Genomic DNA, 18,504 nt, shown 5'->3' with positions numbered 1-18,504 from the left:
TGCAGCCCCCCACCTGGGTGGGTTTTAAATACTTTGGTGTGTGAGATGGGGAAATGCTGGACAACTAGTTAGTTTCCCCATCTCACAGTTTCACTGAAACGAATGTTCGATGAATGAATGTTTGATATTTAGTATTCGATCACTGGAGATTTGATGAGAGAACATTCAATGATTAACCACAGACTCGAGCTTCTTATCTAGGCAGGGCCCAAACCGCTTCTGCCCAGTGGTGTTCACCCACCAAGATGGAGGAAATATAGGCAAAGGATTACTCATTAGAACTTTGAAAATCAGGAAATCCTTCATGGGTTTAGAGTGAACAGGGACATTATAAGGGTCTTAGTGGGCATGGGCATGTTTGACCCCCATAGGGGCACTGGAAGAATGTGTGGACTTCCTATTTCTGTGGAAACCAAAGTATGTATAGCCCTCATGGGGACCTTCCAAAGACAATCTGGGGATACCTTACGAATCTCACAGGCATCTGCTTCACGGATACTCAAAGAGTTCCTGGATGAAGTCTTGGAACATGTGGATCAGTACATCTATTTCTTGGTGTCACCTCAGGACCAAATTCAGACTATACATGCCTTTTATGTGATGGCACATTTTCCTAAAGTACTCAGTGTGATAGAATGCACCCATGTCACAACTAGGGCCCATCCTGGTCCAGAGGGTGGAGCAGTACTGCAATAGGTAGGATTTCTATTCCATCAAATGCCAAGCAGCGTGTGATGCATGGGTGTGCAATACCAACGTCTCTGCCCAGCATCATGGCAGTGCACATGATTCCCAAAACTAGTACACTAGTTCACTTTACCTCCTCTTCCTGCATGGTAGGATGCCCAGAGGTCATCTTATTGGTAAGTGGAAACCTTTTTATGTACTCAGTTATTAATGTTAAAGGTAATTGCTGTATATTAATCTTTATTTTCTTACTTTGTCTTTTCTCCCCTTTCTCTTTCTCTCTCTCTCTCTCTCTTTCTTTCTTTATGTAAGGGGATCTCAGATATCCCCTGGAACCATGGTTCATGATTCCGGTGAGAAATCGATCTGGAGCTGCGGAGCAGAAACATAGCACAACCCTGTCCTAAACCAGTATTGTGATTGAGAGGGTGTTTGGCCTCCTGAAGATCTCTTTCAGGTAGCTGGATGAGCCTGGGGTTGCCCTTCAGTGTGACTCAGGATGTTCACTACCTGTTGCATTCCCCATAATATGATTATGTGTGGGCTGGTAGTGAAGTGACCCATGCTGTCACTGCAGCTCCTAGTTGTAGTCCCACAATGACTAATGATGGCCAGCTGGCAGTAGCAATAAGGGACCCCATGCAGCAGGCTCACGCATGGCATGCAGCCACATAGTTTAAGAGGCAGCATGTACTCAAGAGCTGTGGACCAGGACATTCAAATGACCTCTTCTTTAAAAAAAAAACATGTAGAGCATACTTGATCAATGCAGTGATAACTGTGGCTTTTGCTGTGTGGTGCATGGTCTACTGTCACTGTTCATCTGACATTCTGTCTCATACTAAAATATTTTTTTATTACTAGTGTTTGCCTGTGTTCTCAGTGAGTCCTGTGCAGTGATGATGAAAGGCAGCAAACCAATAAATAGGTCAACAGTTGCACATGCTGTGTTTAATAACTGTTTTTTTAATTATTTATTTAGTATGCAATAGAAACTGGTACTGTCAACAGTGAAAAATGTAACTTTCATTTTCAATGTATCTGTAAAGAATTATGTTGCACTGTACATCAGATTTCTTTCATACTGTCATGTAAAATATTGATGAGGTCAGAATCTTTCTTCATTTGTGCAGCGATGAGATATGTATGCCTTGACATCTGTGCATAGACTTCCCTCCTGCCTTTGCATTTAAACACAAATATACTAGGCAGTAATTTCAAAATATGGTGAAAGTAATAACTGGAAAGTGAATAACTTTGCATATATGTCCACCCCAAACTCCACCACCAACAACAACTAAAACGTAGTTTCATTACACAGACATACTTATAAAGAAATGTTAAGTCACAGTAGCTCCAAATCATATGAGTCATACAAATCTCCTATTGAAGGTCTGGTGATAGTGCAGTGGATTTGGATGATGGGCTACCAAGAGAACTGTAAGATGAGTTACTGCGATGGTGTGATCAAGACGAGGAAGGTTGTCCTCTTGTAAGTGACCTGATGGTACTTCATGACTGTGACCTTGACCTGGAACACGATGCTCTCCTAGGCGTAGATGACTACTAACATGGCCTGTGACAAATGTGTTGTGATTCCTCACTGTGAGTGCTGACATTACTGTCTTGACAGCCAGTGCTAGTATCATGTGATTTTCTTCCATGTGTCCAGGCAGTCCCCAGTCCCCTTCCCCTGGCAAAACTGAGGCCTGCTTGATTCTGTTATGCCCAAACCAGTGTATGAATGGAGGCTGCAATTGATGCATGGTGTGCCACCATGCTACTCATCAGTGAAACTATAGCATTATCCATTCTCACTGAAAATTCAAGGTACTGTTTGAAATTTTCATGCATAGCCTGTAGGACTCTACCCATTTCTCCCTAACTCTCTGTTCATTGGATCATAGAATCATAGGAAGTTACTAGGCTATAGGTCCTGAGGCCCTTATAAGCTTAGCCGAGAGTATAGCCCATGTTTAGAAAAGTCAGCGCCTGATGCCTCTGTCCAGCAGAGAAAAAACATATAAATGCTCAGGACTTGAACCCAGGAACTACTACACCTTAGGTCATGACCTATCTAGCCACTTGGATAGTACAAGTACTAGTGTTGCACTGGTTTGAGCCCTGACCATGTTATGGCATTTGTCCTAGTGTACTGCCAATGATTTACATGTTCCTGAGAAAGTTCAAAATAATCTCTGTACATAGCACCTCTTTGTAATGTTGTCACAGTGGACAATGTGGCCTCAGACTGCTTGTCATCATCCTCAGACTGTTATTCTGCATGTGGAGACACTGGTATACAAATGTGTGTTTGCTCCTGGTGTACAAGCATGAGTAGAAAGTTAGCCTGTGTTTGACTTTGTGATGCAGTGTCACTTTCTGTAGAGTTACTAACATGTTGTGAGATGAGAGAACCTGTTATTACACTGGGAGACTGCCTACCACTTCCCCCATGGTGCCTCGTAAATACAACTACATTATCAATCATCATCACCGTCATTATTATCAACAATGCCCATTCTGATGCTGACTTCATCCATGTTTATTGATACGGCTGAACTGTGTTTCGTATGCTGATTATATAAAAGAAATATTACAACACATTAACAATACTGCAACAGCATATGGCATAACATACTTACCTGAGGGAGCACTTACCTTAAAGTCTGCCTTCATTTTCATTAGCTGCTGATGTACAAGGCTGACCTAATAATAAAGAATTGTGACATGTTTAACTACAGTGCTGTTTGTCAGCATTCAATGTCAGACATTTAAAAGGTGTATTTTTTAAACCAACCATCAGGAGCAGATGAATGCAAATGCTGCTGCAGACTCTGGTTTGATGAAACAGTGTCCACACCACCTCTAAGTATTCCAGTTGCACCATCTTGTGTACCATAGTCATCCCCATAGATGGGCAGAAGTAACTAATAATCTGGAGTTAACTTAATAAGATTTGGAGGCTTTCTGTAGTGGTCCTGGAAATTGCATTCTGCCTGGTCTTGCTTCCAGTATGTCCTACCATATCATTTGCCCTTTTCTTGTACTGTGCCAGAGACCTGTTTCTGCCTCCAACTGCATTGATTTCAATAACTACTTGGCTCCATGCTTCCCTTCCCTCAGTTTGTCTGGACCCTTTTTACCAAACAGCAGTTTGCCATATGTCCTAATTGCTGCAATGAGTACACAATTTTTCTCATGTCTAAAGTTATCATGTCTATGCCTGGATTCATTATTCTCCATCTGTACTTTACAGAAAAAAAATAAATAAATAGACTATTGTCAGACACTTGCACAGTACTGTCTGCATGACATTGACATCAGCAGTTAAAGTGTAAACTGCTGGCCTGCTATTCCTGCCACCAGCACAGAAACAATCACACAAATGTGATTTCAAAGAGCACAAGTTCAGATTTTTCAGTATAAAAATGCAGTGCTGTCTGCCACTGATGGGTACTCTTCATTCACTGACATTAGTAAACAACACTTACACTACACATCTGTATTTCTGTTTTATGCACAGTAGGTCTAAACTGCATGTACAATAACAATGATGTATTGTTCAGTTATTACATTTTTAATGAACAAAAGAACATATCAAACAACTTGCAAGCAGTCTCCCATAATTAAACACTCATTCAATGTAAAAGCAGAATACAGTTCAAGATGCATTGCAAAACACTTTTAAAACATTATGACAGAAATAAACGTTTCCTTACTTTTGGATGTCTGAGGTATCCTAAGCAGTTTGCCACTTCATTATTATACATTAGACAAAACTCTGCAGAAAATGAAATTCACACTTCTTTGAATTGTTACATTTCATCCTTTGCAGTTCAGTTTTCCACAGTGATACATGCATTTCTTAAAACAAAAGACAGACCTGCATTCATACTTCAGTACCATACACAGTTGGGTCTTTCGGCTTTTCCCGGTTAGGGGTTGCCACAGCAGAACTCCGGTCCACTAATGATTGGCAGTAGATTTTTACGTGCCAAGTTGCCAGCTCTGACGCACAACCTTCAACAAAGGTACACCCATTCATGCATGTCTCCACACAGAAGACGCTTTAGCTGAGAATCGAATAGGACAACGTCTTACTGTGAGGCGACAACACTACCACAGCACCACCACCGCAGTGCAGTAGAATATTTCACTGCTGTATTTTAATAATACACACATATATGCATTTAACAGTTGCAATCAGACAGGATAAGATGTAAATGAAAATGACTACAATGAATATAAAACGTGTATATGTGGAATACAATCAAATACAGCTAAATAAGATTATCCATCTGATTTACTTGTAGCTAAGGAAGAAATCCAACATAATTCCCAATAAGAAAAGAGAAGAACCAAGAGTTTGGTATAATCTTCTGGTAAGAGTAACAGGTGTCCTTAAAATATTTAGTACTTAACTAACATAGTAAAAATTATTATTCATTTATTTAGTTTTTAGTTATTATTTATTGACATTTGATTACCAGGAAAGTTTGACTGGGTCGAAGCCCATTTTTAGTGGAGGCCCAAGGAGAAATGCTCCAAATTATTACAAAACATTCTAAGAATAATAATTATGCAATATACATTATGCTCATAATTCAGGGTAGCATAAACTATAGTACAACAATGCTTTTAAAACTGATTTCAGTGGTACTCCTTCAAACAACTGTTGTTATACCTTTGCAGCTGAAAGAAATTCAAAGGAAGACAGGAACAGATCAAACAAAATGTGTTATACTGTCATTTTAAGCATGATTAACTGTAGTAGTTAATGATTTCTTTCATGTATGATGACTGTATACTGTAAAATGTGTTTGAAAAGTATGGAACTGAAACACAAAACCATTCCAACAGAAAAAAATCAGTTGCCATTTCAGTTCATTACAAGTATACATAAGCACTACTCTTACACATTCACCCAAGTTACATATTACCCCTAAGTGTAAACATAAGCACTTCCCATATACAACTGTACTTCAATAAAGATATTTTTTTCCAAATAGTTTATTGACTCGATGCCTTGCATTACAACAGTATTGTGTGGATTTATTGTGCGTTATTTCTTTTCTGTTGTGTCTCTCCCTAACCATTTTTCTTCTCTTTTATTTAATATTTTGCTTAAGCATCACTTTTTACTTTGCTGTTTTTCTTCTAATTTTTATTTTATACAAGTACAAATCCTTCGGCAGCAGATCAGGCATTTACCTCCCAGGCTATAGAGAGATCACCATCTGCCTGTCCAGTATCATCCTTGCAAGGTCAGAGTGTAGATGTCAATCTTGAAGGCACTCTGGCATATGGATGCCTGGCAAGCCTCACTTAATGGGGGCTTCGGAGTTTGTTTAAGGACATACTAGAGGAGGTAGTAGACAGAAGAATTATGCCAGTTGAAGCCACCTTTCAGCCTGTTGAAGACCCAGTTGCCCAGTTGAGGCTAACTACAGCTCCAACACTGGCTTCTATCACCTCAAAAATTAAGGACCTCCACTGCAACACAATCTGGCAGTGGCTCAATTAACCTAAGCTGCTCTGTGTTTGGGTTCCTTTGCCAGAGGTCCAGAGTGATTTAGCTTGAATCCAAGCCATCCAAAGCAAAGAACAAGGCTTTTTAGCTGATTTTGAGTTTGATCGGCACTGTTCAGCTGTGTTTTACTGCATTATTGTTGCCTTTTTGACTGTTTTTACTATTTGTGCCTGCTTGTTACCTGCATTTGTTTTGCACTAAAATATTGCTTAGATTACCATAGACTACATCCAGACTTGCTGAATCTAGTCTGTTTTCATACACTTGAACTCAAATCCAGCCATCTCGCATTAAGAAGGGCTCCTCTGCACCCTTGTGGCAGAAAAGTATGGATATAGCCATGTCTGAACTGGGGATTGCTGGAGGAAGGATCATTATGTGATTTCCCATTAGTAGACTAGTTTGAAACTGTTTCATTTCATCTGTACATAAGTCTCACATTTGTGAGTAGTTTTACACCACACAATGGGGGCTAGTGGTGCCTTGTACAGATGCACATGTCTAGAAACACTTTTTTTTCTAGACTTCAGTCAGTGAAACCCTCGCAGGCTACCCTCCTACTCTTTGGGCAACTGAGCTGCACACACCATAGGCAACTCAGCTGAGCACTGAGCAGCATTGCCCCACTTTTCATACCCAGTTGTCTGTAGAATTAAGCCCCCTTGTTAATTCCAGAGCAATAGCTAGTATAATTTGCCCTCTCACAAATTAGTACTTAGGAATTATCTGCTACTATGGACAGTCAGTTTACCAACAATTCTCCAGCCAGCCTGATTGACATGGGTATTCTGAGGCAATGTACCAATTGCCTCATGTATACTGACAACCACCTGCTCCTAAACAAACACAGTATGTGAGAGATGTAACTATACCATGAAACTTGAATCATTCCTCTCACATAACAATAAACAAAGCATCAAATAGGTTGTCAGCACACTTACCTTTCCTCTTACACAAGATAAAGTCAAGACACATAAATATACATATGCAGAGGTACTTACCAAGAGACTACAAAAAAACAGAGACCTCCCAAGTACAAACAATCCACACATACTGGTACATGAACAGAATCCATCATTGCACATAACAACACACATATTAGTGCCTCAGCAATTAAGTCCCTAAGGCAAAACAGCCCAAAACCAAATGTCCTGGACATAGGCGACTCAATAGTGAGACACACAGATGTCCCCCTCACCAGGTTGGACAAGGAGAAGGTCACGATCATCTGCCTGTCAGGTGCCAGGATCCATCAAGTCACGCACACACTAAAGTCACTCAGCAACAATTACAGTTATGACTCTGTCATAGTACATGTTGGAGTGAATGACCTGAGGCATACATCTCTGGACTATATGAAGAGAGACATGATAGAACTCTCAGATTATGTGTTCCAGGCAGGTATGTCCCTCAGCCTAAACAGCATTCCACCTTCACCTAGGATGATGCTACAGTACAGATAAAAAATGATTGATTTCAACAACTGGCTTGGCTTCTGGTGTCATTCCAAGGGGATGCAGTATCTATCAGCCTGGGAAGACATGATCGGTAGACCATAATTCTTTGCCAAATGTGGCCTTCACCTGTCTCCTCAAGGCTTTTGGATACTGGCAAAGACACTTGCTTCCCTGATAGTGCCTTTTTTAGGCTATGTCAAAACAACAAAACTTCTGACATAAGAAATCCACTAGAGACAAACTCAAGGTCATGCTGCTTAATGCTAGCAGCCTAAACAGTAAGCTGCACTCCCGGGAAGCACTGCTCAACCTTGGAAGAAGCTGATGTCTGCGCAGTCACTGAGACTTGGTTCAAAGCCACAGCGAGCACTTCAGCCATTCAGGGCTACAATGTCTTTCTCACATTCAGACCCCAAAACGAGTGTGAAAGAACCAGAAGTGGAGCTGTATCCATTTTCATTAAATCTAAATACACCTAAAGACTGGTGAAACAGTGTAACTCTCTTGAGCTTCTCCAGGTCCAAATAACTACAGGTAAAATGCTCTACCACATCATGGTCCCCCACCATGAACCAGCAGAAACATATCACCTACCTGGACTTGCTAGAGTACTTCAACATACAACCAAACACCTTGGTCATGGGGGACATCAACTACCCATCTATCGATTGGGCAACTTACACAAGGCACCAAAACTGGCACTGTGGCTTTGATAGAAACTATGAATGCAAAATCAAATTTTTTTCAAGTTTACATCGGGAGAATGTGGGTTAGATGTTTGTTTTATAGATGTACATCTTAAATGGAATGACACCCAAAAAAGATTTAATAGTAAAATTCATAGGAAAAGTACTTTTGGTAATAATTATTTAAGATATCAAAGTAACCACCCTAGTTTTATTAAAAACAATATACCCATCAATACATAAGAGCTTCTAGAATGACTTCTGACAATAGAGCTTTTGAAGAGGATATAATATTGACAAGCTTAATAAAACAGCAAAGGAAATAAGTATAAACACAAAGAGGTGGTACTCCCTACATTGTTAAAACCCTTTCATAAAGTTAGTAGAGATGTTCATTTTGACAAAAAATATGGCAGTTTGTAGCATAGATATGGCTGTTGACAGTCATGAAATATGTTCTGTTATTATAAACAACTGGAAAATGTTAGAAGGAAACCTGGACTTGGTCAAAAGTATTGGTACATGACCTAAGTTTGTATTTAAAAACACATATAATCTTAAAAACAATTTTACAAAATGGCAAATTACTGGTATGGGACAATTATCAACTAAAGCCAAAGGAGTGTATAAATGTGGGAATTGTTCAATATGTAAATTTGCAATGGAAGAACCATATTAAAGTTTAGAACATATTAATTATACCATTCAGATCCCTGGGGTTTTTAATTGTACGTCAAAGGGTGTGATATATACATCAGTACTTGTACAGGCTGCAGTGTATATTATATTAGTATGACAACTCGTAGTTTAGAGGTTAGAATTAAGGAACACTTATATGCAGTAAAATTAAGAATGAGAAAAATGCTTTATGCAAACATACACTGGAATTCAAAAAGTTTTAAAAAATTATGTTTCCAATAGTGGAACAAGTTCCAATATATAGAAGAGGGTGGAACTTTAAAAATAAGACTGAGCAAAGAAAGACTCTCTTTGGCAGCTAAAGCTTGGGGGGCTGATTGTTTACTATGAATTAATGGTACTATGAACAAAAATGTTTTTTAAAGGATCGGAGGGTAAAAGTGTTGTAAAATGTTTTTAAATTATATGTTTTCGTTTGTTTTTTTAAATATTAGTTTAATTAAAGAGTTATTTATTAATTATAGGTTAATTAATTGATGACAATTATTGGTACAGAGTGTGTAAATTAAAATGGTAATTGTATTTTATTATTCTGATGAAATCTATTTTGGATGAAAACAGAGATTAAACTATTGCTATACTAAAGTATTTTGCATCATTCTTTGCCATCTTTGCTCTGTTGAGTACACTACTGTTTTATGTTTTAGTGTTTGTTTTAGTTACCACTATCAGTTTGGGCTGTTTTTGGTTCATTAGTTTGATTGCTGCACTGCAGATGTCGAGCACTCACAGAGATAAACTGCTGGATATGTCTATCCACCCTACACCTAACAGCAATGACAGTCAGCTATTCAGAATGTTATTCAAGGCTATGGGTGAAATGAGCAAATCGATAACTCTACTGGTGGACAAAATTCATGTAAAGCAGGTAACAAGAAATGATTCCTCACATTCTGAAGAGGATTGAAGAACTGTCATACAGAGACTGTTGTTTTTATGAAAAGACTAAGAATGTGGAAAGTATTTCTCATTTTAAAGACATTCATTCTGTGCTTGATATTAACCATGATCCATTCAAAAGTACAGCTAAAGCACAGCATAATCTGACAGAGGCCAATGAACTTAAAGAAAATTTGGTGGATTTGGAAAAAAGTTTAATAAAATATAGAGCATTGGTGATTGAAAACAAATACTTTATAACATGTTTAAATTTACGTATAGTCCCCAAAGATTTATCCTTCTTCAAATGTCCTAATGGAACTAAATATACAGATCCATTTTTTAATACATTAACAGAATTTTTTAACAACAGTGGGCTGGAATGTCTTCATCTGTTGATACAGCGCAATAATATACTTATACAAGAAGTATGTAAAACTGTCCTTAAGATAGATCAGAATATACAGTGGTTACTTGGAGATATGCCTATTATGTTTATGGACTGTGATTCAATGGTTCAATCCATTGAAAGATTTGAGAAAAAAACATCCATCCATCCATCCTCAACCCCTTTTAACCATTTTGCATATGGGGTCAGGGTGTTACTTCAACAGTGTCAATCATCTTGAGCCAAGGCTTACACAGCCAGGTGGCTAGCTCTGTTGTGGTAGTCCATCTGTACCACTCACTGGCACACACACTCACACGTATAGCCAATTTAGAATGTCCAGTCCATCTACTGCATGTGTTTGGAATGTGGGAGGAAAGAGGAGCACCCAAAGGAAACCAACATGACCACAGGGAGGATATGCAAAATCCACACAGAAGGTATCCCAGTTGAGAATAATAGCATAAAGATCAAAGAAAATTGTGAGAGATAGCTTGGAATATCAAAAAAAAAGGACAGCATATACTGAATTTGATCCTGGTTACCAAAACAATAAAGTGAATAAGACTGTATTTAACCGGATGACCTTAAATTGAGAGAGAGCTTCCTATGTGACCACTAGGGAGATCAGAATTGATTCAGGAAGTGAGAACATGGAATTGAATGACAATGATGAACCAGCCAAGATTATTTCTGGGGCTATCAATAAAAAAGGCACCAGAGAAAAGTGGTTTGATAGCTCAGAAGGAATTATGGAATTACCATTATATCCACTAAACAAAATGGCTAACAACAGAATTCCTTTGGGAGTCAGGTCAAAAAACGTGCACAGAGAAGGGGTAGAGAGTTACCAGAACAACACTAAAGTAGCTGGGGAAAAAAAAGGAGGAAGGAAATAGACTCTATAACGGATTAAGGTACTTTACGAAAATATTCAATTTATCCAGTTATGTTTTTACATCTACGCAGTTAAGAGTATTAGAACTGGGTTTGAACTTTGTCCCTACCAAGGGGGCAGATATTAGTAAGACATTGCTGGAATTGGAACATTTTATGTGTAAATTAAAGTTAAACTATGTTTTGAATGAGGTTAATTTACCCAAGAAAGTGTTTATGAAGCCTTCCACTTTCATCCGTTTGAATAGGACCTTAAAATTGTTCACATTTGTGAACTGCTAAATAACAAAACAAAAATATATTTTAATTTAAACAAACAAGAAAAGAAAGCATTGACTGATTTAAGAAGTAACACTAATGTGCAATTTATGAATTCGGATAAAGGTGGGAGATTGGTAATAATGGATAAAAATACATTTATAGATGAAATGGAAAACATGCTAAGAAATGAAAAGGAATATTTAAGGTTAATGCAGAGAAAGAGAAAGATGTTTTAACTTCATCTCATTTGATTCTGACACCTACCATTTGTATTAATAGAAAAAACAGTGTTAGGTGTTATTTTTGTAATACCTAAAATCTATAAAGATTCAATGAATCCACCTTTCTCTCCCATTGGTTCAGCTTCATATTATGTTACAGGAGATATTTCATTATTATTAGATCATGTTTTCAAACCTTTGTTGCAGGACTTAGGCTCTTATATAAGAGATTAATGCAGACCTTTTATTTTCAGTTGATGAATATAAAAACATTTATTTTAGGACAATGCATGATGTTGATAATGTTATTTCAAGGAACCAGAATAGGAAAACCCGGAAACTAGAAAGGGACCTGAATGACTATAGAATGGGGAAAGCATATCATTGTGACAATAGGAACATTAGGGAGAAATACAACTATAAAGAAGGTGGTTAATACAACAGAAGAAATGATATAGGGAATAATGTATATGAACATCAAGGGTACTAGGATGAACACAGTTATACACACAATCAGTATACACAAGAATAAACTAACAGAGAAATCCCTTTAAGGGAACAGGGACCAAGAAGGACAGAAAGGATAAGGAATTTAGAACACCAACCCTCCTATGCAACAGTCACGAAGAATTATTATATCCCACCACAGAGAAGGATGGGTGTCAGGGAGAGGTAATGGTGAATCTTTTCCCATTGTCTCTGGAAAGTACAATAGAAAATTATTCAAATGATATGGATAGAAACAATGGATCTAAATTAGTTATTTATTCACAGGATAATTTTTTCATTTATAACTATACAGATGTGGAGATAAAACAAGAACATTTTAACTTGTTTACAAAAGGTTTTACATTTGTCCCAGTTAGAAAACCTGGTATAGATGAGATTCTATTAGATATTAAGTTATTTACAAGAAAACTGAATTTATTTCATATGTTTAAGGAAAGGAATAATAATAGTAATAGAAGTAACCTTAAGAAAGCTAGTACTTTTAACCCTCCCCTACACCAAGCTATATTAAATTTTGAAAGATGTGTTATGGGTACAATAAGAGATTGGTATAAAATACAAATAACAACAAAAATCAATTTAACTAAAGAGGAAACCCACACCTTGGAAGAATTAAGGGACAATATTAATCTACGGATCATGAAACCAGACAAGGGGGGGGGTGGTCCTGATGGATACATGGGATTACACTAAGAGAATATGTGACATATTAGACAAGGACAATCGGTATATCTTAGTATCTAGAAATGAGGTTAACATTTCATATGATTCTAGAGGATAATTTACTACAAGTACTTATTGACAAAGAACTATACAACTTTTTAAGAGTACCAAAACCAGTAATTCCAGTAATTTTTGGTATACCAAAAATACATAAAGATAAAGAACCCCCCCCCCCTTAAGACCCATTGTATCTTCACAAGGATCTAAGACACAAGCCTTGGCAATTTTTGTAGATTCTAAACTAAAGGTATTTTATAAGAAATATCCCCACATCCTTATAGATTCCTGGGATTTCCTTACCAAGATTGGGTCCAAATTATATAGGGATAGCACAATCTTTGTGACTGTCAATGTTAAAGATTTATTTTCAGTCATCCCACACAATACTGGGCTAGACTGGTTTGAAAAAATGATAGTGGAGATGAAAATTTTAACATCGGATGATTTTAAACTTGTTTTAGAGAACATGGAACTTGTATTGAAATACAATTATATTTACTTTCAAGGTGACTTATACCACCAAATAGATGTTGTGGCTATGGGGTCAGCCTGTGCACCCATCTACGCAAATATTATTATATTATTTTGGGAAAGACAATTCATTTTTAATTCGATCTTTTATGAATTTATTAGTGGATATTACAGATTTCTGGACGATATCTTTATTTTATGGGACGAACTAAAGAAAAAATTAGTGAGTTCATTGAATATATGGATAATAGTACAGAGTTTCTTAAATTTACGTTTGAAATGGACACAGATGAAACACACTATTTAGATGTGAAATTAATAAAAGATCATGCTAATAACAAATACAAATCTAGAATTTATAGGAAGGATTGTTTTTCCAATTCCTAATTACATTTTATGAGTGACCACACATACCATTCCAAAACGAACATAATAAAAGGTCAAATGATTAGAGCAGCCTGGATGACATCGGATAGAAGTGATTTAAAGCAGGAAATGGAGATTCTAAAAAACATGTTCAAGGAAAGAGGGTACCCAGAACACATGATTGAGACAAACAAGAAATTAGTTCTGGATAAATGGGATACGGTATACAAACCATTACTCACCAACTCTGGTGGGGTTGAAATGGATGAAATAAATTGTAATAGTAAAGACAATGAAGATAGGCTATCCTATTTAATCCTGACACATTTCAATGCTGTGGGATGGATTAAGAAATGCATAAATGATACGTGGGGAATGTTCAATAGAATGCCCACCAGAATAGATGTATTTCAACAAACACTCAGATATGCTTTTAGAAAAAACAAGAACTTGAAAAACATATTTGAGAGAAAGAAAAATACTACAAGGGTGACAGGTGGAACATGTACTAAGTATGGCACATTTAAATGTGGTAGATGTGCACAATGTCCCTTCATTGCAGGGACTAAAGACCTGGACCTTCCCAGTTTAAACATGAGATTGACAGGGGACAAATATTACAGTTGCTACACAAAAGGTGTAGTGTATTTATGTTATTGTAAGAAGTGTTGGAAATACTACATTGGAAAAACTGAACACAATCTAAGGGCCCGTATATATGAACATAATAGAGATATTATCAAGACGAATGACAAAAATGCACTTTTTAGGCACACGCGAACATGTAAGGAGGCTGACTTTAAATTTTGGATATTGGAAGAGGTGGTTAAACATGAGAGAGGTGGGGATTGGGAAACAAAAATTGAATTCAGGGAAATGATCTGGCAGTTAAGACTGGATGCATGTGGTAATAATGGATTACATGACCACATATCCATTAACCCGGCACTTAAGATTTTAGCAGAAGACCCCAAGAGGCACCGTTAAGATTACTACCATTACTATTTTCTCATTATTATTAGTGAAGTATTTTTATTTAGCATGTATGTATCCATGTATTTATTTATATATTTATATGATCTTATACAATATTTTTAACAACATTTTTAACATCATTGTTAACATTATTTTTAATATTACATGTTTTTGATGTGTGTTAATGTTTTTTAGTACTGCATTGATTTTTATATACATGTTTTAAACAAAAGTAACTTGTCTTATATTTTCAGGGAAATTATTCCCACCAGCAAAGAGTTAAAATCTGTACCAATCAATGGCCAGCCTATAGGAACCTAAATGTAATTAATTGAACAATTAGGACTATTATTTAAACTGAGCATGTATGTAAAAACACAGATTCTGATGAAGTATCCATGCAGGAGATGAAAGCGCTCAATCTGCTTGTTTTCTCAATGTTTTTTAACAGTTTTTATTTAGTTATTCAATAAATTTTGTGGTAATTGGTTGAACTGCGGTGGACTACAGAAGGATTTTTATACTAAAAATGGAGGAAAGCCTTTATTGGTACTAGATTGCGCATTCACTTATTTAAAATCCATAAAGATTCAATGAATCAACCTTTCTCTCCCATTGGTTCAGCTTCATATTATGTTACAGGAGATATTTCATTATTATTAGATCATGTTTTCAAACCTTTGTTGCAGGACTTAGGCTCTTATATAAGAGATTCATGGCATTTTTTTAGATAAGATCAGAGAGTTTATGAATGGTTATGAGTTTAAGAGTGATAAAAACATTTGCGTGACCATAAATATTTGCTCACTTTTTACTAGCATTCCACAGGACTTAGGTGTTGAATATGTCAAGGAGTTTTTAAATAAATTTAGTGTTCTGAAATGTTGCAATATTAATTTTTATTGCAGTTTGTTGGAAATTATATTAGAGGACAATTTTTTTTTCAACAGTGATATTTACAAACAAATATAAGGAGTGGTCATGGGTTCTGCAGTACCACTAGGATTCATAAACTTAGTTCTCAGATGGTGAGAACATGTAGTTTTTAATCCCATGACCACCACTTATAGAATAGAATATTATAATAGGTTCATGCACGATTTGTTAATGAATAATAGCATGGAAACAGACACTGCTGCTTTGATAGAAACTATGTACTCAAAAACAGATTTTTTAAAAGTTTACATTGGGAGAATGTGAGTTAGATGCTTGTTTTTTAGATATACATCTTAAATGGAATGACACCCCAAAATGATTTAATAGTAAAATTCATAGGAAAAGTACTTTTAGTAATAATTATTTAAGTTGTCAAAGTAACCACCCTAGTTTTATTAAAAACAATATACCCAAGGGTCAATACATAAGAGCTTCTAGAATGACTTTTGAAAATAGAGCTTTCTGAAGAGGAAATTAAACTCATTACTAATGTATTTTGTCACAGAAGATATAATATTGACAAATTAATAAAACAGCAGAGGAAATAAGTATGAAGAGAGAGATATGGTGTGCCCTATATTGTTAAAACCCTTTCATAAAGTTAATAGAGAAGCTCATTTTGACAAAAAATATGGCAGTTTATAGTATAGATATGACTGTTGACACTCATGAAATATGTTCTATTATTACAAACAAGTGGCAAATTTTAGAAGGAAGCCCAGACTTGGTCAAGAGTATTGGTACATGACCTAAGTTTGTATTTAAAAACACATATAATTTTTAAAAATATTTAAAAAAATGGCAACACTAAAATTGCAGGTATTGAACAATTGTTGACTAAAGCCAAAGGAATGTATAAATGCGAGAATTGTTCAATATGTAGGTTTACAATGGAAGGACCATATTTAAGTTTAGAACACATTAATTAGGCCATTCAGATCCCTGGGGTTTTTAATTGTAAGTCAAAGGGTATAACATATACATCAGTACCTGTACAGGCTTATGTTGGTATGGCAACTTGAAGTTTAGAGGTTAGAATTAAGGAACACTTATATGCAATAAAATTAAGAATGAGAAAAATGCTTTATGCAACACACATTGGAATGCGAAACATTTAAAAAAATTATGCTCACTGTGGTAAAACAAGTTCCAATAGATAGAAGAGGGGGAACTTTAAAAATAAGGTTGAGCAAAGAGAGACTCTTTGGCAGCTAAATCTTGACGCTAATTGTTTACCAGGAATTAATGGCAATATTAACATTAAATGTTTCTTAGAGAAACAGCTGTTAAAAGTGTTGTATAATGTTTTTAAATTATATGTTTTAGGTTGTTTTTTACATGTTAGTTTATTAAAAAGTTATTTTTTAATTATGGGTTAATTAATTGGTGAAGATTATTGGCTCAGAGTGTGTAAATGAAAATGGTAATTGTATTTTATTATTCTGATGAAGTCCATTTTGGACAAAAACTGAGATTAAACTATTGCTATGCTAAAGTGTTTTGCATTATTCCTTGCCATCTTTGCTCTGTTGAGTGCACTAGTGGCTTGTTTTTTAGTGTTTGTTTTAGTTACCACTATCAGTTTGGACTGTTTTTGGTTCATAAATAAGTTATATAACAAAAGAAAAAAAAAATTATATCTAAGAAAAAAGGGAATTACTCACAAAGGAAGATTACCCTCCACAGCTTAAATAAGCAAACCAGAAACCTTGTAAAGTCCTCTAAAACTAGTTATTAGACTAAATTAACATCCCTAACTAAAGACAATCATAAGGCATCTTTAGCTATGTCCAAAACATAAAAGGGAATGCCCATCTGTATGCCAAACATATAGTGGATGGCACCACTCACACTGAACCTGAAGAAATTGCCAACCTGCTAGCTGAGAGATTTGGTGATAAAGTTTCCCCCTTTCCCCACAAGCCATACCCTGTAGCATTCCTGATACCAGTCCTCTACTGAGTATCTCCAAATAACAGGTCATACAAGCAGTCTCCAAGACCAAAAATACAGCCTCTGTGGGACCATATAACATCCCAGGCTGTTTACTAAACAATCTAAAACAAGAACTAGTGAAACCACTTAGCGCTCTCTTTAACAACAGCCTGAGCATGGGCATTGTGCTGGCAGAGTAAAGAACAGCAGCAGTAATCCCCTTGTACAAATGGGGTCCATCAACCAACCCTGGGAGTTATAGACACATTAGCCTGACCAGCCTTATCTCCAAGGCCATGGAAAGAATCATCATGAACCTTATCAAACAGGACATAGGCAACCTTCAAATTCTTCACCCGGCCCAGTTTGGTTTTGTCAAGGGTAGCTCTTGCATATTAAACCTGGTAGACTTCTTTGAGAATGTCAGCAAAGCCCTGACTGAGGAGAAAGCAGTACATACCACCTGTCATGATTTACCCAAGGTGTTTGACACAATTACCCACTCAGATATCATTGATAAACTCTCCCAGCTAGAGATTAACCCATACATCACTAGACAGGTAGCCAACCGGCTCACCAATTGAATGCACACTGCCAAAGTTGAGAAGTCCACTTCTAGCAGTAGTTCAGTTATCATTGGTGTACCACAAGGATCTGTACTGGGCAATTTACTGTTTGTAATCTGTTTCTCTTAAGTTCAGGCAAAGGTAGATGGCCTGTGACTTACCAGGTTTGCAGATGACTGTAAACTGGCTGCAATCATAGAATCCTCCTGTGATGTCACCATAATGCAGAAGGGACTGACACAAAGAAATGATTGCTGTCTAAGCCATGGACTAAAATTAAATGCAAAAAATGTCTCATGATCCCCTTTAGCAAA

Source organism: Protopterus annectens, chromosome 3.part1, assembly GCF_019279795.1.
Source record: "Protopterus annectens isolate FY-2018-M chromosome 3.part1, PAN1.0, whole genome shotgun sequence".
Classification (NCBI taxonomy): Eukaryota; Metazoa; Chordata; order Ceratodontiformes; family Protopteridae; genus Protopterus; species Protopterus annectens.
The sequence above is the reverse complement of the archived record's forward strand: the minus strand, read 5'-3'. Positions refer to the sequence as shown.